The sequence below is a fragment of the Halichoerus grypus genome, chromosome 6, assembly GCF_964656455.1.
Source record: "Halichoerus grypus chromosome 6, mHalGry1.hap1.1, whole genome shotgun sequence".
Lineage (NCBI taxonomy): Eukaryota > Metazoa > Chordata > Mammalia > Carnivora > Phocidae > Halichoerus > Halichoerus grypus.
In genome coordinates this window covers 136,558,945-136,582,393 of record NC_135717.1, presented here as the reverse complement: position 1 = coordinate 136,582,393, position 23,449 = coordinate 136,558,945, and the positions used below count along the sequence as shown (strand labels likewise).

Below are 23,449 nucleotides of genomic sequence, written 5' to 3'. Positions count from 1 at the left end.
TCATGGTTTGTAAGCAACAAGAACCGGCTTAGGCTTTGTTTGTTTGTTTGTTTTCAAGAAGATCAGGATGACCTATGGAAAAAGACTTGTAAAGAAAAGCTAAGCAAAATTCTGGGACAGATAGGTAGTATCAAGGTAAAGAACAGTTGAATCCAGAGGAAATAACAACACCCTAATGTTCAAGAATGATGTACAACCTGCAACGGATGATTAAGCCATCTAATGAGGAGTTTAAGATTGTTGCCCAGGAAATTAGAGTCTTAGCACCTGAAAAATCAGACTATGTAAACTACTATAAATAGGAATTAGTAAAAGGAAGTTCCCCCAACTTTTTTAGCTTTGTGTAATTTGTACTCAATTTTCTTTCAGAGTAAGAACTTATTACTTTGACTAATATGAATTGGCTTGAAGAAGCTGGTGTTCGTTTTTTTTTTTAAAATACGTACACTTTTACGGTTTATTTGTTCAAATCTGGATACAAAAATGGTTCACACATTCCTTTTGGCTGCTACATCTATTAGGTCTCTAAATCTATAACAGTTCCTTTGCTCACCCCTTCTTTGTGCTGTTTATTTGTTTTTTTTTATTTTATTGTTATGTTAATCACCATACATTACATCATTAGTTTTTGATGTAGTGTTCCATGATTCATTGTTTGCATTTAACACCCAACGCTCCATGCAGAACGTGCCCTCTTTAATACCCATCACCAGGCTAACCCATCCCCCCACCCCCCCTCCCCTCTAGAACCCTCAGTTTGTTTCTCAGAGTCCATAGTCTCTCATGGTTCATCTCCCCCTCCAATTTCCCCCCCTTCATTTTTCCCTTCTTACTATCTTCTTCTTCTTCTTTTTTTTTTTTTAACATATAATGTATTATTTGTTTCAGAGGTACAGGTCTGTGATTCATCAGTCTTACACAATTCACAGCGCTCACCATAGCACATACCCTCCCCAATGTCTATCACCCAGCCACCCCATCCCTCCCACCCCCACCACTCCAGCAACCCTCAGTTTGTTTCCTGAGATTAAGAATTCCTCATATCAGTGAGATCATATGATACATGTCTTTCTCTGATTGACTTATTTCGCTTAGCATAATACCCTCTAGTTCCATCCACGTCATTGCAAATGGCAAGATTTCATTTTTTTGATGGTTGCATAATATTCCATTGTATATGTATACACCACATCTTCTTTATCCATTCATCTGTTGATGGACATGTTGGCTCTTTCCATAGTTTGGCTATTGTGGACATTGTTGCTATAAACATTGGGGTGCATGTGCCCCTTTGGATCACTACATCTGTATCTTTGGGGTAAATACCCAGTAGTGCAATTGCTGGGTCATAGGGTAGCACTATTTTCAACTTTCTGAGGAACCTCCATACTGTTTTCCAGAGTGGCTGCACCAGAAGCTGGTGTCTTCTTAAATAGAAAACAAGAAAGAAGTAGAGTCTGAAGGCTTTGCTTTTTAGATGAGAACTTTTCTGAATCCCTGTCTCCTTCTTTTAGTGCTAGTAACACCATTGAGAGTACTAAGGGATCATCTTTTCAGGTGTTGGTGTGCATCGATATAATATCATCATCATTACAGTTCCAGTTTCATAGCTGGGGAGTTAAACTACATAGCAAAGATAATCTACAGTATCTCAACTTGATTTTATAAACTGGCAAACAGTTTTGCAGTGATCCCCACCACCTTTTTGAAAGCTTTGTTTTTTTTTTTTCTGTTGTTACTTGTTTTCCTTTATACTTAACATATCAAATTTCCTCTGCTTCTTTTATTATTTTACTGAAGCTTTCAAAAACGTTTTCCCCACTAAATTCCCTAAATTCTGGAGCTTTTAATGGGTCATAGATTAATCAAATAGAAGTAGCAGAAAACAGCAGTCATCTTAAAACCTGTTTTTTTCTTCATAAATCAGTGCTAATTATTTAAGTCCATTGAGGCTGCAAAATGTTAATCCCTGCATAATAGAAGGAAGTGTTTGATATTTATCAAGGTTTTAAAATACTAATGCCTAATTTTAAAATCTGATGTAAGATTTTATATTTTACTGGCTATAATGTCTTATAAAGCCAAGTTTCAGTTCCAACTAATTCCAAAATTGTTATGCGGTTGAATGTTCATGATGACCTTGTAAAATTAACTATGGAAAAAATATCTAGTGAATCGTACAGTATGTACATTATAACTATTCTTTAGAGAATTTACATTTTCCAGCAAGCCCAGGTAACTATTCATGATGGAAGAAAGGATTATTTTAGGTATCTATCTTTTTAATTTATGTCTTGAATTAATATATGCCAAGAGATAGAACTAATTGAAACTATTTCATTGTTTTGAGAGGAAATAAAAGAGTTGATAAAATATTGTTCTAGAAGCAGTTGTAAGTATTTCCATCTGTATTGTGCTTAGAACCAAATATATCGAATCTTGTTGTACCAAGGTTTGTGTACTTTCACTGTCTTACTGCTAAATGTTTAGAATGTCCTTTGTGTGCAATTTTTATTCTGAGTCCTTAATTTTCTGTTTGCCATGAGGCCAACAAATGATCTAATTTGGACACAGCAATTAGTGCTTCCCTTTTTTCAATAATCTAGTATGTCAGGATAGTTTTTTTTTTTTTCCAAATACATTAATCTGTACTTTTCTGAATATTCTCTGTTTCTCTCTCAAGCTGGAAGTTCTGCTTTGACTCCCCTTGCCTTCACTGCAGCATGTTGGAAATCAAGTGTTATTTGAGGTCATTGCACTTCCTTTCTTTGTAGAGGGTTTAATGATTATGCTCAGTGTCTAGGACAATAAACACCAAGCAAACACAGGTGTACAGCTCTGTGTGTGGTACGATTCTAAGTGCATTGCATGCTTTATTACTTTTGTTTCGATCAACCTTATAAGTTAGGTCAGCACCAGTATTAACTCCTTTTGAAAATGCCAAAATTAAGGTTAAATAACTTGCACAAAGGCACAAATAAGTAAGTGGCTGAGCCAGGGTTTGGACTCAAGCAGTATTTCCAGTCCCTTGGCCATAACAACTATACTTTCTATAATACGTTATATTATTTATGGGAGCCAAGATAGAAAGGCAAAGATGGAAGATGAAGCTGTTTATAAGACTTTAAACTGTATAGCTGTGAGGTTAAACTAGGGTGACAAGACCCTCAATACAGGGGCATCAAACTCAACAAAAATTCTAGTACTCCCATTTATCATGGAGGCAGCATGTAGCCACTGGGGATCTACCTACTGACCACAGGGCCTCTCAAATTTGTGAATTTCCAAGGTAGGAAAATGGAGGATAGAAAAGATTAAGGTTTACTTGAATATAAGAAATGGATAGAATTTACAGAGGAATAGGAGAGGCAGGATTGTACTTCATGAGAACAAATGAAGACATGACTCTCATCATTTGCATCCTTCTCAACAAAGACAAGTTTCATTTTAGACTTATAAAAATTGTTGTATTTCTATAACATCCATATACAGATGTCAAACAGAGAGCTGAAAATTTTCCCAACCTTAGGGAATATGTTGGGAATGGCACTGTGGTTTGGGGTGTCTTTTCCACACAGATGAAGTTTCCTTATAAAATCTTATAGTGCATACGATATTCAGTAAGTGAAAATTCAAGCCTTTCTATTATTACCCTCTTGAAAAGCTATATGAAATATGGAAAGGTGGGTATAAAAATTCTCATAAATTGCAGATATTTTTCTATTTAGCAAAGTCAAAGTGATTAATTGAATATCTATAAAAGTTAACCAGCAATGCTAGAAATGTGGCTAGCTATATAACTTCCTCATGTTTTATATAAATGAAATCATATACACTAAAATAATGTATACGTAAGGATACTCATCCAAATGTTAACATGGATTAACTTTAGGTTATAAGAGTGGGAAAATGTGGGAAGAGAGTTTTCAGTTTATTTTGTATACCTCTATACTGTTTGAATTTTTAAAAAATGAAGGGTGTATTACTTTATTTAAAGAGCTTAAAACCAGGGGCGCCTGGGTGCCTCAGTCAGTTAAGTGTCTGACTCTTGATTTCAGTTTAGGTCATGATCTCAGGGTTCTGGGATCAAACCCCACACTGGGCTCTATGCTCATCAGGGAGTCTGCTTCTCTCCCTCTCCCACTGCCCCTGCCCTTGCTTGCAAGCACCTCCCCATGCACTCTCTCTCAAATAAATAAATTAATTAAAAAATGTAAAACCAAAGTAGATTGTGCGAAAAGTTGTAGTTAATTTTATCTGGAACATTGGTAACCTAGATTTAAAATGCTGAATCCTAATTCTTCCTCACTACCTTTGCCCCCAATTTCCATCTTCTTAATTGGAATTTGGCAAGATAGACCCCAAGAATCTGCATTTTAACAAGCTTCCTCTATACTTTTTATGTGCAGTAGATTAGAAAATCATTATTTTAGAGGGTAGTTTTAGTAAAGATCTAGGGGCAAAAGCAATTGGCAGTAGGAGAAGGAGTGATGAAAAGATGCAAGTATTGAGGAAGAAAGTAAAGAGTTATGGAGAAATTTTGAAGGAAAGAGGAAAGAGGCACTTGCTATTATGCTGGTAACTGTACATTGCATTCAGGAATCTTTCATTATTAAGAAAACAAAATTCTCTTAGAGAATCTGTCTTTTAACTCTTGGTACAAAGGATTTTTGTTTTAACTCTGACTGCGTAATTGGTGGAAATCAGTCTAATGTAATAAGTCAAAGGAGTAGTAGTTTGAGTTACATTGCAATATAAGTATGAGGATACATTTTTTTTTAGTTTTATTTTTAATTTATTCTTTTTATTAACATATAATGTATTATTTGTTTCAGGGGTACAGGTCTGTGATTCATCAGTCTTACACAATTCACAGCGCTCACCATATCACATACCCTCCCCAATGTCCATCACCCAGCCACCCTATCCCTCCCACCCCCCTCCACTCCAGCAACCCTCAGTTTGTTTTCTGAGATTAAGAGTCTCTTACGGTTTGTCTCCCTCTCCAGTTTCATCTTGTTTCATTTTTCCCTCCCTTCCCCTGTGCTCCGCTGTCTTATTTCTCAAATTCTTCATATCAGTGAGATCATATGATACTTGTCTTTCTCTGATTGACTTATTTCGCTTAGCATAATACCCTCTAGTTCCATCCACGTTGTTTTCTTTTATCTGTCTTTATTTCATTTCTCCAATAGACAAACACATTTTTACATTGTCCACCCTCCCTATAGTATCTTTGTACCTTTTTCCACAAGTGGTGATATATATATTTTATCCCTACTAATTTAGCAGACCTGATATTTTTTGCTGTTTTCAGTATATGGAGGAATTCACTACCTTTAATAAATCGGAGCTCAGCTGATTCCTGTTGGACAGAAGGCATTCGTGTTTACAGCCTTAAAGGGGATGTGCAAACATCTGCGTTTGATGAATAACTCCATGTGTATTGTAGTTCCTGCCACAGAAAGTGTTCAGAAGTTCGAAGAGCTAGTGATAAATAATTAATGAGCACAGAAGCAATATTCTCACTTTATTGCCAGACTTAGAGGAAACACATAGTACAAGCTGTAAACGAGGCTTTCCTTTTCCTTTTGTCTTCTCTTTGACTAGTCATTTAGTTGATTGCAGTCTCACCATTCAGAAGGCCTCCAGGCTTATAACATATCTTCATTTTATCTTCTTTTTAATTCATTTTGTCGAATGAATATCATGAATATTGAAAGCTTCTGTCCTTCAAATGCCACTGAGACATGACTTCTAGAGGCAAGAACTTAACTTGGATGTGGTGGGTATGAGCACATCTCCTTTTTATTTTTTACTTAATTTTCCCCTGATTTTTAAAGTTTTTTTTTTATGGCATTAAAGAAATGGAAAATTGAAAAATTATATAGCAATTAATGGAATAATTCTGTGTCATTTCTATATAAATCTTAGAACAAGAAGTATGAATATACAGTAACTTTAATTCTGGCAAAACAGTAGTCCCACAAGTTGGCTCTAATTTGGAATTCTTATAAGAGTATAATACCTGAAATTTAATATGGGCCTTTATGGATACAGTGACACAAGCATTGATGAAGAGCTCATTTATTATAAAATAAACTCTGCCAAGGGACTCCATATATAACAAAATAAGTACATAGAACCAACAAAAAGAATTCCTCTAATGACCTTTTATAAGATACTATTAATTAAAATGAAATTTGATATGAATTATATTTAAAAACTTGTACTGTTATAAAATCTGAACTCAACATGTCCCCCCAAAATGAGAGCCATTGAGACAATAAAAAATGTGGATCAGGAAAGTAGAGCATATATATTTTTATGCTGGGCACAGTACATTAAAATTTCTCAGTTAACCTTCCTAATAACCTATATAATAGACATCATGTCTGTTTTATAAATAAAGACAGTGAGGATAGAGAATTATATACTTTTTTCTGGTTCTCATGACCCATGAGTGCCATAAGCAAGACTAATATCTTGGATTGTTTTCCTCTAAAGTCCATATTCATTCCATTGTGCTACCTTGTAGAATACCTGATTTCACCTTATGTGATATTAATACTTTACACTTGATGACACAAGGCTATTTCTTGGCATCAAATATTCTAAGACATATTACCATTCTCTGAGTCACAGGAATAAGATAAAAATGTTGTGCATACTATCTTGTTAGTGTTAAAGTTTGGAACATTATTTCCAACCATTTTCATAGTTAGTCCGGTAACTTTAATTCTCCCTTATTTTCTTATGGTTCTCTCTATATCTATCTATCTATCATCTATCTACCTATCTAGCTAGCTAGCTAGCTAGCTATCATTTATCTATCATCTATCTATCTATCATCTATCTCTATCTTTCTATCTAATCTTCTATCATCTCTCTCTCCCATCCATTTATGTACTTTCCTGTTTTTCTAACCTTTACTGAATTTATAATGACAGTAAGGACCGTATTACTTCTATAACTAGCACAGTGGCATTAAAATTTGTTCAATAGAAAAGAATGTAATCCTTTAGCTATGACAGGATTACTTTGGAAGGCAGATTGATGCCCAAGATTGTTGTAAATCAGTGAAGCAACAAGGGAAATGAGGATTAAAAGGAATTTGCTGGTTCAGTTTTCAATTTAATGATATTTTGCAGTTATAAACAGTGAAATACACACGAAGAAAAAGAGATACCTGGCAGAGGAGAAATCATGATTTTTGTGATTTATTTTTCAGATGAAAGTCATCCTTTAAACAATGGTTTCTGCTGATACTAATTCTCCTCAATAGAGAAGGATTGATTTAGTGATCTATGCTAGTAACAAAGTATATTTTTTACCTCTTCAATCAGCTTCATTCCTTTTTATTTACTTTATTTTTCCTCATGAGTGAAAATGTATGGTGATGTGGAAGGAACAGAAGCCAGGAGTTTGAGATCCAAGTTCTAGTTCTGGCTATTCTAATTAGTAGATCTAAAATTTTGGGTACCTCCTTCAGCCTCAATTATCTAATGTGGGGATTATAATATATAATTTCTCTGTGAAAAAAACTAATTTATTGAAACTCAGTGATATGTCAGGGACAGAGTAACATATGCTATGGGTTTTATGTCATTTACTAATCACAAAAAGTCAGTGATATGTTTTATTCCCATTTCACATTTGATTAAGCTATTTGATTAATGGAAGTAGCAGAATTGATATTCATACATAATTATGATTCCAAGGTCAGTGTTCTTCTTTCACAAGTCATTAGTAAGTTGATTTTTGTTTTGTTACTTATGCTTATACAATTGTGTAAGAATGACTACTTACATTTGAGATAACAGCCTATACTATTGATTTTTATCAAGCTTACCAGCAACTATGAATCCTCATTCTTGGTTTTCCATACTGTAGCCAAACTGTACAACCAAACTGTAGCTTCTAATTTTGTACTTGTCAGTTCATTTTTAGACCCGATATCAGGACTCCATTTTTATCCCAATTTCTTCTTAGGCTTACTCCATCATTTAAACTTGATATGATCATTTTATCCTACCCAAATTGTTTGATGTTTCTTCAGAAATGATGTCTTCCAAATGATTAAGATTTTTGAAGAGGCACTTTTGGACATATAATCAGATATGCTTTACTATTCAGTAATCTTTTTTGATGCAGTATTCCACCAATTATGAATTCTCTTAACTTTATTCCAAGTCTGAATTTCTCCACTGATGGCCACATAATATTTTGATAGACATTGGTAAAATCCTTAACAAAATCCAGATTATTATCAGGGATGCCAAACTTATAGACATAGTTGGAATTCATAATTGACATACAGTTTTTGGACCTCAAAGATTAAAAAAGAAATCAGTGACTTTAGGAGGGACATGCATTCTCAACTTTCCATTGATCTCTGTACTCCATATTGATTTACTGTTACAGCTTCACCTTTTATGTTTCTGGTGTGGCCCCTAAAAGCATTTGAGTTTGAGATCCCTGGATGATTCCTCTCATCTATCAGGTTTTTATCTATATATTTCTCAGCAATTTATGAACTGATCTAGGGTTTACCAGTTATCTCCACTCCAAGTACACACACACACACACACACACACACACACACAGTGTTATTAGAAAATTAATTCTTGAGTTTTCCCCCGGTTAAATATAAATATATCCCTGGTTAAATATCACTAGTCTTGGATCTAACTTCTCTACCTTCCTGAAAGACATGACTCTTCTTTTTAAATCTCTAATCTTCATATTCCACATAATTATGAAAATATTGCAGTAGGTGATAATAACTTTCCATGCATTTTTTTCAGTGTCCTGGGATTCAGTTTCTCCAAACTAGAAAACTTACATTTTATTTAGAACAGCTAGGAGCAGACCTAAAATTCTGCACTCATCTTGGGATTCAATTCCATCTGAATAGTGTTTCCTCAGACTGAAAATGGCAGTATGTCATTATTCCTGAGAAAGAAAAAGGTACAAAATATGAGATTGAAAAGTGGTACTTTGTCATTTAATCACTAGTTACTATTGACCAAAATAACCTTAATGTTCTCAGCCTGACTAAACTTTAGACAGTTTTCTTCTTGACTCTTGGCCCCTGACCTCCCTTTTCTTAGAGTTTTTACCTTAGAAAACTTGCAACTGTAAATTCTTCCTTTGTCCCTTTGAGATGTAAATCTTATCCAAGCTTCTTTCCAGTTTTACAACCCAGGAATATCTTCCTCAAGGACCCGGGGAGCCATCCCTTTGAAATTTAATCATTAAGAAAGATAGTACCCCTATTTTCTAGTCTTAGTGAGAGAATAAAACACAGATGGCCAAATCACACTGACCAAACTCCCTGCTTAACACTGGTTAGTACTGTTCCACTTGTTCACCCAGCTCTTAAACACTGTCTGCCTTATGTTTCAGAGCTTAATTAAATCTCTCTCCCCTATTGCAACAGTCTTGCAAAAAGTCTTCCTTGTCTGGTACAATTTTCCTTTGGCAACATTAACTTAGCTACAACCCTTTAAAAATAACAAAAAGTTAAAATATATTTTTAAAAATTGTAGTAACATTTATTGTGCACTGTTTGCCAGACTGTGTTTACTTCTCCTATATCTTCACAATAATACAAAGGAAAAGTTCTAATATTAGCCCTGATTTGAAGATCAGCAAACTAGACTCAAGAGTTTGCTTACTTGCTTAAGACAAAGTAGCAAAAGGCAAAGCTAAGATGCCAATCCAGGGAATTAACTCCAGAATTCATGTATTTCACCACTGGGTTAATCTGCCTAGTTTTAAGAAATATTTAACACTCTAGAAGTCTTCAATTCAGCCTTACTTTAAAAAATCTTTTAAAATGTGCCTTTAAAATCTGAGCTGAATGGAGCTCTCAGTTCCTTCCTTAACTACTTCCATTCCAGTGGTGTGACTCTCCTCTCAGAGTCTCAGCCCATGCCCAGCTTTAATCTCAACTTTCATAGTCCATCTTTCTCAGGTTTGAGGTACATTTATTACATTTCCCCTTCCAGCTCTTACTAACTTGAAAATGACATAGTCCCTTTCTCCAAAGGTTAAACTGCATGTGTTCATTTTCTAAATAAAGTAATGAGGCATAAAAGGTAAATTGCAATAGCAATAGCAACAAGATCAGATTGCTGATAGGGGAAGTTTTTAGTAGTGATATTGATGACACTGTCTGTGGAATTTATTCTTTGTTGGAAATGACAAAGAGAATAGCCTCCTAGCAATCCATTCGACCATCTCAAATACATAGCATGTAAGCTGATCATCACCCACCCTTGGGCATTCAAGGAACATTAGATTGTTATTTTTTGCTTTGTTACCTTGTTTAACTTTTATTTTTTTAGTAACAATGTTTTTTTCCCCAAATGTCTCCTAATATTAAGCATGACACAAGTTTATAAATTAATTTATTCATATTTTGATCTGTGTGCTATTCACTTAAAATGCTTTATATGATGTTGTTTTGTTTTATTAATAATTTGAGGAAATGCTGGATGTTTTTCTTTATTCTTCAAAATATAACTCTCAATTGGAATAAGGATACTTTGTATTTCAGCTGGATTTGTAACCTGCAGTTAAATATTTTGGTGACTTTTGGCAAATAGTCAGTTAAAAAAACAGGTGTATGTCTGTGTTCATGTGCACGAGAGCGTGTGCAAACCCACACACACACACACACACTTTACTGTATACGGTCTAAGATCTGCCTGACAGCCTATCCCTACCAGAGAGCTAAGCTGATCTTGCTAACATATGCGGTCCCATGTTCAATCTTTTGATGCCTTTCAAGAAATCTCAGTGCAAAATAATTGAGAAAGTAGAAAAAATGAAAAATTAAATGGCTTTTGTTAGGAAAACTTTAACACAACTGTAAGTTAAAATCTAATTTGGAAGGGAAGTGTGAAGTCTCAAATGAAGACAGGAAACTTCCTTCTCTCTGAAAATGCAAGGTACATTTTCTACTGTGGAATTTAATAAGCTGATATGAATCAGTATCTTAGCATTCTGCCTAGAAGTGAAAAGCAAAATTATCTTTCTGGCCAGAATGGTGACACATAATTACTCATTCTCAAAAGAAATCATTAACACTACAGCATTTTCAAATGCACATTTGCCTAGACATGATATCTATCTTGGAGAGTATTATTTAATGAAGAATATTCTGTCATCCTTTGGAATATAACTGAATGTGCAAGTAACCAGAAACCAAGCTCTGAGTAGAGGGTCAGTACATTTACTTATGACGATGTCATATATGATATGATATATAGAAGGTCACTGAATAAAAAGGTACAGTAACCCAGCCCAAATATTCCTCATTTAAAAAAATTTATTCAAGTTGCCAATTTCATGCTTTTTATGAATATTTTCATTGACTTGGCTTATAATATGGGCAATGTCATGCCTTCTGTATACACATGCAAAAATAAAAGAAAAAGAAAAAAAGAAAAAAAAAACAGAAAGGAAAGAAAAAATTCTCATTGACCTACATGGAAAATATTTGAAGATGAAGATATGTGGATATAAACAAATCCAGGATATAGAGGTGATATTTTGAATTCTATACTAACCAAAGATATGGACTTTTCTACAATTAGAAGAGAGAAAATTCATCATTATGTGACTATGTTCATGCTTTGCAAATCTGCTTGCTCATTTTAGCCATCTCTGCATCATTCCTAACTAGAGACAAGAGGTTTCAACAAGATGTTTCAGACCATAGACTATGAGTGTATCCTTACTTGAAATACCATCTTATTCTGAAACTACTGATATTTTAATATTAATTAAGCAGAAATCCACTATGATAAATCAGATATCTTGATTATTCAAGTTGCAGTGAACTGCGGTAACCTATCATTATATTATAACTTCTGTTCTGAGGACAGAGGTCACAAATACTTGATTAAATTTTAAAGCTTATCCCACATATATTTATTTGTAATTCACCATAAGAAATCTAGTCTTTGCCATGGATACTATAATCCTCATTAATGTATAGATGCATGAAAAATGGATGGAGGCTTACAAAAAGTCTCTTATAAGACAAATGTACCATTTAAAAAAAAACTTAGAAGTTAAGTTACAGCATTTAGAAAATGAGTAAGATTAAGAAAGCAAGGCATTGTGTTGAGCAACTGATTTATACCTGCTTTGAGAAGGATTTCATATCTTGCTCCAAGTTTCTATGTTATTAATTTGTATTAATGTTAATATTAAATGTTTCATAAATATTCTTGTTTAGTTTTTGTGTGTGTATATATGTGGGCTTACTATTTTTTCTTTTAACCTTTATGTTATTACTTTACATTAATAGCATTTTCTGGTCAATTGGGAAAAGCCTAATATCCACAGGTTTTTGAGTAATCCAAGGGATTATCATTGTGCTTCACCTGCAGAAATCCCACAAATGCTCACTCCTGCGTCATAAGAGACAATTTTGGCAGGAGTGATGGATGGGGTAAGGAGGAGAAATAGAGTGAAAACTTGGAAACCATTGATATAGGACCATATACAGAGCTTATTTTAGAGCAGTAATTTGGAATCAAACTGTTGAAATGGGTTCAAAATTCATAGCTCAAGTAATTATTATAGAGGACTTTGCAAGGGAGCCTTTTGGTTTTCTCTTCCTAAGGAGGTTTTTATTGCCTTTGGTCCACAGTTGACATTTCACATTATCTCTTGGTCCCAGGACTCCTGGATGGGGGCCAGTCCCCAGGGAGGACCTCCGGGTGGGGATCCTTGTGCAGTACTTGGCAGAGGAATGGGGACACATACGGGAAAGGGGGTGGCTTTGCCTCAACCACTTAGAACTCTGTTGTCCTATCTGGGCCTCAGTTTCTCCACTAGGCCCTTGCAGGGGGTGGTCTGAGAGTGCTGGCAAAATCCAGTTCCTCCCAAGACCTAAAATATTTCTGGACTGTGGCCTGGCCCTCTCGCAGGGGACCTACTTCCTTCCCAGCATCCCCTTCTAGCATCCACCTACCACTCTCCTGCAAAGAATTATTTTTCTTTCATTAAAACTTCCTGAAACTTCTGTGGGTACAGAAACCACAAACTGATCGGCAGAGAAAATGGAAGAGAGGGAGAAGCAACCAGAAACCATTTGGGGCCTGTTCCCTCCTTGCCCAGGTTTCTTCCCCCAAACCCCCACGGCTCAGCCCTAATCCTGCTGGGAAATTTGCTGCCTGGATGTGCCCTGGCGGGTACCCCTGCGCCACACGCTTCTGCATGTGCCTTTATCCCTTCCTCACAAACCCTCAACTGGCACCACTCAGACAAGGAGAAAAGGAGAAAAACAAGACAAAAACAGAACCCAAAAAGCACACAGGGTGAAGTGGGGAGACACCCGGCTCAGGCGCCTCAGTAGTGTGCCTCCTCATGGTGGTAGGGGGTGCACTCTGGGGCCTTCCCCAGGCCTGGGCAGCCACCTGCAGCCGCTGAAGCCCCATCTGCCACTGGGCCTTGAGGGCAGTACTTGGGGTCATATATCTGCCGGCCCGAGCCAAAGACCTGGCCACTGTGGTTGGCTCCCTGTGTGTAGCCCATCTGCAGGGACACAAGGAGTTGTCACACTTGTCAGTCCCCAGCTTGGTATCGTAGATGTGCCGTCATGCCCATCTGCCTGGCACTCTTGTTCGTGACTACATGGAGGCCGATGGTTGAGTGGTCCATGGGTGGCAGGACATGGTTCTTGGGGTCGTATAGACGCCTTCTTGTGCCATAAGTCGTCATGCTCAACTGGCTGGCACATGTGTTGGTGCCCATCTGGAGCCCAGTGACGCACTGGCCCGCCTGCATGGTGGCATCATCGAAGTTGTGTTCTTGCTTCTGTATTTGACGTCGATCTTCAAGCCACGCTGCAGCCCCTTTGTCTTTGGTCTTCGTGGTCAGGGCAAGAAAAGACACCTGCACCTGTGTTATGTTCCCGCTCTCAAACAGGTCCATGAGGTTCATGCTGTAGTTGACCGTGGCCTTGATGAAAGTGGACAGGTTTTCCAGCTGATGCCAGTTCTGCATGGAGCGGTTGATCTTGGGGACTGAGCCCGGCTGCAGCTTACTCATGAGTGTGCACAAGATAATTCTATCTTTCAGAACCTTCTGGAAGTCGGGCCTGATACTGAGGCCTGTGAGTCCCTCTACCCAGCTTCGGAGCTCCACCTCCTTCTGAGGATCATATTTGGACAGGAGCCAGTTCTTGACCTCCACCAAGAGCCCATTTGGAGGGCCCCTTGTTAACTGCTCGAGTTCATGGCTGGCAGGCTGTAAGGGAGACTTTTAAAAATCTGATTCTTAGTCAAATTGGGTTGATAATATGATAATGGTTTTGACTAACAGAAAATAATTTAAGCAAAGGCCCCATATATACCTAAAAGTAGAACATGCTCAGGAAAACTTATTTACAAGTATTTTATCTTCCACTTAATCATTCATTAAGTTTTATTCATTGTTTAAAATATGCTGACACTCTACTAAGCATGCTAACTGCACTCATTAATTTAATTTTTACACCAACCCTATGAGGTCTGGATTGGTGTTAAACTCATTTCAAGATGGACAACTGGAGCACAGAAAAATAACTTTCCAAAGACAGTTAGAAAGTGATGGACCCAAAATACAAACCCATTTACTTTTACTCCAGAACACATTCTTAACTGATCTGCTAAATGGTAGCAGATTTCAAATTAAATTCCTATGTTTGAAAAAAACATTTTCTTCTTTCACTGATCCACAAACTACTTAGAATATTAAACCATGTATTAAAATGAGCATAGTAAGAGTATTTTATAAAATGATTCCTGTCTAAAGATACTTATGCAAGATACTTATGCAATCATTAAAAAGTAAAAACATTTTTTTAGATTAAAAAATTGGTAGGATTTTAATAGGCAGGTATTGATAAAATACTTAAGAAAAGACAAAGTCAAGAGCACAGGAGAAGAAAATTCATACTATACTTGGGGAATAATAAGATGTTCTATTTTTCTGGAGAGTGTAGTACACAAAGTATTCATAAGAGACAGAGCTCTTAAAGGGGTTTGGGTCCAAATCATGAAGACCTTGGAAGCAAGTTTAAGAAAATGGGACTTGGATCTTTTGAGAACCGGAGATATTTATGCTTTTGATTAAGACAGAGACTTAATCCTAGATTAAACGTGTGATTTGTGAATATTATTTGGTAGCATCTTATAGTATAAATTGTCATGAGAAAGATTCAGTTCAGAAATTAGCATAGTTCAAAACCAAATTCTTTATTGTGAAATAAAAATATATAAATAATAACGGAAATTAAAAGTCAGGGTTCTGAAAGTAAAAATTTGGTTGTATAGAACTTTCCATTTCTAAACATTCAAGTTATTAAAAAAAACAAATCTTAGAATCTTTGATTAAATTGGGGATGGGTATTATTGACTAGATCCTCAGAACATTTACTAATTTTTATGAATGTCTTGTATTTCTAGGATCTTTTCATATTCATGGAAAGCACATTAAGAGTAATATCCCTCTTAATCTACATTGATTTAATCAGTAAGAAAGAACTTTTTAAATATGATTAAGGTATTGCCTAATTTCAAATATATTTTTTCATCACCAAGAGATACCTTAGGTCATTATTAATAACCTTATTCATAATTAATATCTAAATTTAAGCAACTTGGTGAAATAGTCCAGAGCAAAAGCTCCATTATATTGTGTACATTTTACTTTTAATAATAAAATTAAAATTATTTTGAATATACTTTTTTTGTGAAACATGTAGAGATTCACGGCTTCTTTTAATTGTTCTCATTCTTGAAATTATTTATTTCTTAGGAGACAGAGTTTTGTGGGTTTTATAATTTCATCCAGTACTTAGTATAAGGGCACTGGAGATAGTAATTGCAAACCCTGTATATAATAATATTCCTAAATTCTGCAAGAGGTAGCCAGGAGAGTTCTTACTGTCCCATCACCACCTTCCAAAATTTGAAGTCCACAAAAACTGGGTTTCCCAAATACATGACTAAGGGCTCTTCTTAGAAGATAGGGTTGAACAAAGGCTGTCTTGAAAAGTTGCGTCTTGAGTTCCAATATAGGAATTTGCACTATTGGATGTAGGTTTTTGTGTCTGTAATTCAATCTCTCCTCTGCACTCCCCAAACACTCCGTGCTATTCATTTTCACACTAGACCAGATCTTTCTGTCCACTTGTCTCTAAAGCAATTGTGAACACCTTGAGGGAGTTTCTTCTTCTTCTTTTTTTTTTTTTTTAAAGATTTTATTTTTTTATTGGACAGAGAGAGACATAGCAAGAGAGGGAACACAAGCAGGGGGAGAAGGAGGGGAGAAGCAGGCTTCCCCGCGGAGCAGGGAGCCCGATGTGGGGCTCGATCCCAGGAGCCTGGGATCACGACCTGAGCCGAAGGCAGACGCTTAACGACTGAGCCACCCAGGCGCCCCGAGGGAGTTTCTTCTAATTGCAGTATTTCAGAGGCAAAAAATTGTACCTGGAACTCAATAAATGTATACTGAGTGGATGAATGAAGGGATTGCCTGGTTGAAAAACGAGTACGGATGGGAAAAGTAGGGTGAGAAAGCTAGAAGTAATGCATTTTTCAATACACCTTGGTTTCACCAGGATTCACAGAAAAGCCAGAGACAACTTTATCAGTTAGTGAAGAATTTTATTACTGAAACAATATTTCTTTTGTCTTACGCCACTGCTTCATTGAATTTTTCTACAAAATCTGTGTTGCAGCTGCGTTGCCTCTGGCTAGAGTCAAGTGGTAAAGAGAGGCCATAAAGAGCTCCTCCGCTTGCCTTTTCAGTTGCTACTTGAGCCCTCACTCTTTTTTTTTTTTTTAAGATTTTATTTATTTATTTGACAGAGAGAGACACAGTGAGAGAGGGAACACAAGCAGGGGAGTGGGAGAGGGAGAAGCAGGCTTCCCACGGAGCAGGGAGCCCGATGCGGGGCTCGATCCCAGGACCCTGGGACCATGACCTGAGCTGAAGGCAGAAGCTTAACGACTGAGCCACCCAGGCGCCCCGAGCCCTCACTCTTGACTGAGAACCCCACAATTTGCCAGGCCCTCTGTGCGCTCAAAGTCCTCAGGGTTCTTTCTCTAACACTATTTCAATTTCCCAAGGCTATAAATATTATAGGTATGAAGACAGTGCCAGGGGATTATGTGGAATTTGTTAACATAGGAGTTTTTTCCGGTTAAGTTTCTGGGAAAATTTGGACACCACCTGCCCAAGTGAAGTACTCGAGTGAGGTTTTAGTCTCAAATCCTAGTGCAGAGCCCTTGTCAGCAAAGATTGACTAAGGAGGAATGCCTTTTGTCTTTGCTAGAGGCAGGAGGACCTGCACACCAGAGAGCTTTCCTTAAACAGACCTGGCTTCATTTTAGATGGTAGGCATTTCCAGGACTATAACAAGAGATCTTGTGTCCAATAGGAAGGAATGACAAAGGGGAAATTTATGGCTGGAATTTCCCCCCACCCCCGATTGAATTCCTGTACTTCTTAGACTACTTTAGGAAGGAAAATTTAAGAGGAGGGTTAAAACAGATATTTGTTTAGGCTTACCTGGGTACAGTGAAAGTTCTGCCCAATTTCTCTTCCTGAGTATGAGGTTGAAGAGCCTTGAATGTACTTCACCAAGAACTCTAAGATAATCTTATGTGGACTGTAGAACAATTATAGCTTTATGGACTGTAGAACAATTATAGTTAGGTTAAAAAGGGACACAGTCTTGGAGATAAAGCCTCTTTAGAATAAGAAATTTACAGAAGCCTAACAATATATGACTAGTCTGTTACAACAAGTCAGAAGGGGAATGTGCATTATGGCTAAGTGGAAGTTTCACAATAAAAGGAAAATAAAAATACTCAAAAAAAAGTTTATCTTATGAGACAATGAAATACAACCTATGGAAATTTTGTTCATTTTGATGGTTGAAGAATTACAAAGATGTATAATATACTCCTGCTGTGAAAAGAAAAATTGAGGGTTAAATTAGATAAAAGATGATGTACGTAAAGTTGTTTTATAAGTGTAAATTTATAATAGTTCCTAGTTAGTTCCATTGTTCTATATGTTCATCCTTATACCAATGTCATACCCTTTTGATTATTATAGCTTTATAGCAAACCTGGAAATCAGTAAGTTAACTCCTTCCCTTTTTTCTTCTTTTTCTGAATTGTTTCTAAGAAGTCTAGGAAAAAATATTTGTAAAACAAATACTGAATAAGGGACTTGTATCTGAAATATGTGTATTTTAAAAACCTCTTACAATTCAATAGTAAAAAGACAACGATTTGACAAATAAGCAAAAAAAACTGGGCAGGTTCTTCACAAAAAATAATTAGGTCAATAAATGATATAAAGATGCTCAACATTATTACTTAATATAGAAATGCAGATTAAAATGGCAGTTAATAAGTTACCACTGCAAATCCATTAAAATGGCTTAAAAAAACAACAACGGACAATACCAAATGTTAGGAAAGATACTAGGATGCTAACCATCACTGTTGGGGATGCAAAATGGTAAGCTATTTTGGAAAAGAGTTTCAGAGTTACCTATAAAGTTAAACATATAGTGGAGACCCAGGAATTCTATTGTAGGTATGTATTTACCTCATAGAAATGAAAACAAATGTCCATAAAAAGACCTGTACTCAGTGAGTGGTTCAAGCAGTTGTATTCATAATAGACCCAAACTGGAAACAACTCAGATGTCTATCAACTGAAAAACGGGTCGACACGCTGTGGAGAATTCATACAATAGAATGATACTCAGCGAAAAAAAGGAATGGGCTGCTAATACATCTTATAACATGGATGAATTGCAAAGGCATTATGTTAACAGTAACATAGTCAGACAAAAAGGACTAGACACTGTATGGTTCACTTCATGTGACATTTTGAAAAGGCAATATCATAAATCAGAAAGTGAATCATTTCTGGGGCACCTGGTTGGCTCAGTCAGTGGAATATGCGACTCCTGATCTTGGGGATGTAGGTTTGAGCCCCACGTTGGGTATACAGATTACTTAAAAATAAAATCTTAAAAAAAATGAATCATTTTTGCCAGGGCCTGGGTATGGGCAGATAAGGGACATGAGGGAAATTTTTTGGGTGATGAAGATAAATGTATTATATTTTGATTGTGTTGGTAGTTACACTACTACACACATTTGTCAAAACTCATCAACTGTACCCTTAAAAAGAATGACGATTTTGTATGTAAATTATACCTCAATAAATATATTAAAATATATATTAATCGCTTTTTAAAAATTTATTCTACATTGTGTCTTCCCTTAGTAAAACTATGCAACTGTATCTCTCCCTGTCCCCCTCTACCCATATTTTTTTCTTCCAGCTTTCTTCCTTCCCATCTTCCAGATTTGCCTCCTCAGACCACTCAACACACACAAATATGTGAACTGTGAACATGATTTCGAGTTTTTCTGAACATGAATCTTTTAAAAGCAAGTCTTGAAAATCAGTGTCTCCCTGTGATAATTAATGCCCTATTGGGTAATTTTCCAGGTTCCCAAGTATCAGGTAGATACGATGGAATGTAACTGGAATTTTCCTAGTTAATCAGGGTTTCTGTTGGTTCTCCTAAAAAGAGACTGACCACTGTCACTAACCATTTTCCTTGAGCTTAATCTGCTTATGGAAGGGGAAAATGGGATAGAAGAGTAAGAAAATAATTTTGTTTAAAGATAGCAAGTAATCTTAGCTGATTTTAGAAACAATATCTTAGCATGATAGGTCCTCTTGCAGAAAAAATGCACGCATTCATTTTTTTCATTTGCATATACATTTATGAAGTTCGTGGACATTGTGAAGACTACAGAACATGGGAGAGAACTCTCTCTGTGGGAGCAACAAAGACCCTTGAATGTTCCTGAACATATCTTTCTTTAGTGCCTCCCTAAATAGGATCAAATACATTGATAAATAGTGATGCTTACCACAAGGACAATGACAACTTCTTTTCTTAATTGAGGTCACATTTCAAAATGTAGTTTAATTTTTGCTTTCTATTTCCTAAGTAACAACAGAGAGCAGAAATGAGAACGTGATGCAATTTGAAAAACATGACATTAGGAAATGAATGAAAACTCAGATGGCACTTTCAAAGTTGTTGCCTTGCCTTATTTGATTTTCTACAGATGTCATTTGTTCTCAGCGGTAGCCACCTGGCAAATAATCGATGTGCAACCGTGAGTTTGCACTGCCAGAGATGGTTTTTTTTTTTTTTTTTTTCCTGAATCCTCACTGATTTTGTAGAGCAACAAAATGGTATGACCAAGGGCCTGTATCTTTCCTGTAACTAGCATTTTATTTGCCTCAGAAATGTTTTTTTATAAAAACTGATATGAATAAATATTAGCAATAATTAAAAGGGAAAATACATTTGATCTTAAAAATAGCAGAATTTATGCACTTTCGTATATGGAACACACCCTCAACTTCCAAATATGCATGACGATGGTGAACAAATAGTTTTTGAACCCCACATATTGACAAGTAAGATACAAATAAATGGCTTGACATCTAAATAAGCCAATTTCTTTCCCCATCAACTTTTTTAAATCAACACTGCTAAAAATAGCAACCAATTAGAGCAACTAGTCAACAAAAGTAAATAAGGACTGGATATATTGTTACCTCTGATGCATTCTCCTGTGGAGTTTCTCCTCACTTAAGTTGTAAGTAAAAAGTAGCCAGAGAGATGGGGCATTGAAATTTCTACAAGGAATCAACCCCAGCTGAACAAAACAATAGTTACCTCAGCTATATTTTTGCTTAGGATTTCCTTTTATCTTTGTTGAATAGCTTTACCCAATTACTGATTTTGTGGTAGAAAATTGGAGTGACACGACATAGCTCTTACTAAACCTAAGAGGGCTTACTGACTTATTATATTCCTTAGGGTGACTCTTTAGGCATTTTCTACAGTTCTGCAAATCCTCATTCTTTTCTTAGTAGATTCCATACCTCTTGCTTTATAGACCAAAGAAATCACCACTTATGTGCTATACGACTTGTGGTAAATTCCTTAACTGCTCTGTTAAAACTTTAGTTTCCTCATCCCTAAGCTGGGGAGAGCTTATAGTATATATCACATATGTTTCTTGTGGGGTTTAATGAATCAATAGATGTAAAGTGTTTAGACAGTGTCTGGAATATTATATGGGACAATGTGTTAGTTGTTGTGCCACTCATAGTTTTCCATCTTCACTCACACATTTGTTGGATCTCTCAAAATTTCTCTTAAATTTTCATCCATATTCTCTATTTTGCTGTCTTGGAAAAAGAAGACGCTCTTCCTTTCTAACGTAATATCAAGCTTAATTTAAAAATGTTTTTAAAGTTCTGATGATTTGATGACCCAGAGCACACCATCCATTCGTGGTTATTTTCCAAGTATATTTTAAACTTCTTGACCTAGCATCCACCATTTTTATCTATCTGCCTCAAATTTATACTTACCAATTTTCACAGAATAGGCTCTTTTTACTTTCCCACTTCAGTGTCATTGCTTTTTCATTTCTCTGCAATGCTCTTCTCCTGTCTGTCAATCACAATATTCCCTTATTCAGCATTCAAGCAGCATTCATAGAGTATTATGTGCCAGACACTTTATGTGGCTGAGATAATTACTCATCATTTAATAACAACATATTCCCCCACTTTTCCCTACCAACTGGTATTCAAGGGAATCCATGTGACTTGTCCTAACCAGTAGGTTTTTAGCAAAGCATAGAAGAGGGGGTTTAAATTTCCATGCACGCTTGATCACACTATGGGAAGCTCAGAGGTCTTGTATTCCAAATGCAGCTACAAGGTGTTGGAATTTCCATTAGCCTGGGACCTTGAATAATGGTAGGGATCACAGCTCCCACCAATTCACACTGGACATGTATGATGAGCAAGAAATATACTTTGTAATATAAAAATACTGATACATTGAGGTTGATGTGTTACCACAGCAGATTCCAGACTGTCCTGACTATTTTAGGTGCTGGTCATAAAGAAATGAAAGACAAAGTTGCTACCCTCAAGGACCCAAAGGGTAGAACTGTGCTGTCCAAAAGGGAGCCACCAAACACATTTTAAATTTAAATTAGTTAGTATTAAATAAAATTTAAAGTTCAGTTCCTCTATTACACTAGACATATTTACTTCAAGTGTTTAGTAGCTTTATGTGGCTAGTGGCTCTCTTATTGGGCATCATATGAATATTTCCATCTTCAGAGAGTACTATTGGACAGCACTGGTCCAGAAGAACAGATAGAGAAGAATATAAACTATTCCAATACAATTTTATAAATGATAAGTGGAACAGTAGATAGAGAACAATATGAGAAAAAGTGTTGGAAAATAGTCTCAAAATATGTTATTTTTAGGGTAATTGAGAAAAATGGAAGTAAATGACACATCACTCTTTAATTTTTTGACTGTACCTTATTCTTTAATTTTTTAACATTTAAAATCATATTGCAGTTTTAGGAATTTATTTAATACATATATGAGAACATGTATGCAATGATGTCTACAGAAATGTTGAGTGCAGCAATGGTGTTTTAATACCAATGTCTGAAAGTGCTAGAGTCAACTGCCTGCTCCCCTGTTTAGACCTGGAAATATGAATTATGACCCACCCATGGAATAGGATCTTAGGTGGTTTTTAACCTAAAATGAATTGGAGTGTCTTCCTGGTTGGGATCCAAGCAGCGAGGAATGAAAACAATCACCACCATCACAGAGTGTGTAGAAAGAACTGTGGACACTAAGAATGAAGCAGAATCTGAGCCAGTTGTGAAGCTCTGGATGTTTTGGAGTTTGAATTTCTCTAGAAAAGAAACTCCAAGGAGGACTGATTGGCTCTTCTATTTCTAAAACTATGGCCTATTTTCAGGGATGAAGTACAGGGATGTTGCCATAAACATCTCTTGGCAGGAGAAGGAATGTCTGGACACTGCTCAGAGGGACAATATGTGTGAAGCTATTTGCAGATGGCCAAGTAAATGTTAGCAGGTGAACCAGCTCTATGTATGGACACAGAGAATATTAAATATGTATTTGTGTAAAGGAACTAAAATATAATATGAGGCAAAAGGCAAAAGAGGTCACATCAAAAGGAACATAAATGGATCAGAGAGAAGAAGATTTTTTAGGATATTTTAATCTTCAGGAAAATTTACCCAGAATGGGCAAACAGAGTAAGTAAATTAAGATCATTTCTTGACAGATGAAGTAGGAATAATAAAAAGACTGCATGGGTTAGCTCCAGTGAAAGTTTGTAGTAGGCATAGTAATAAATTTCATCTTCTCTTGTGAGAGCACTCACAAGCGGGGGGAGCGGCAGGCAGAGGGAGAGGGAGAAACAGGCTCCCCACTGAGCAAGGAGCCCCATGCGGAGCTCAAACCC

General features: G+C 36.2%; 1 long non-coding RNA gene and 1 pseudogene across 1 annotated transcript in view; both read right to left on the bottom strand.

Annotated features, from left to right (window-relative positions):
* The window catches only part of LOC144382401 (uncharacterized), a 58,446-nt gene extending 37,797 nt beyond the window's left edge, over positions 1-20,649 (bottom strand). The window contains exons 1-2 of the long non-coding RNA XR_013449280.1: positions 19,983-20,649; positions 8,846-8,955 (exon numbers count right to left, since the gene is read on the bottom strand). This is a non-coding gene — a long non-coding RNA (uncharacterized LOC144382401). The remainder of the gene's footprint in view (positions 1-8,845; positions 8,956-19,982) is intronic.
* On the bottom strand, positions 13,196-16,167 carry LOC118538746 (calponin-2 pseudogene; annotated as a pseudogene).
* Positions 20,650-23,449: the final 2,800 nt, after the last annotated feature.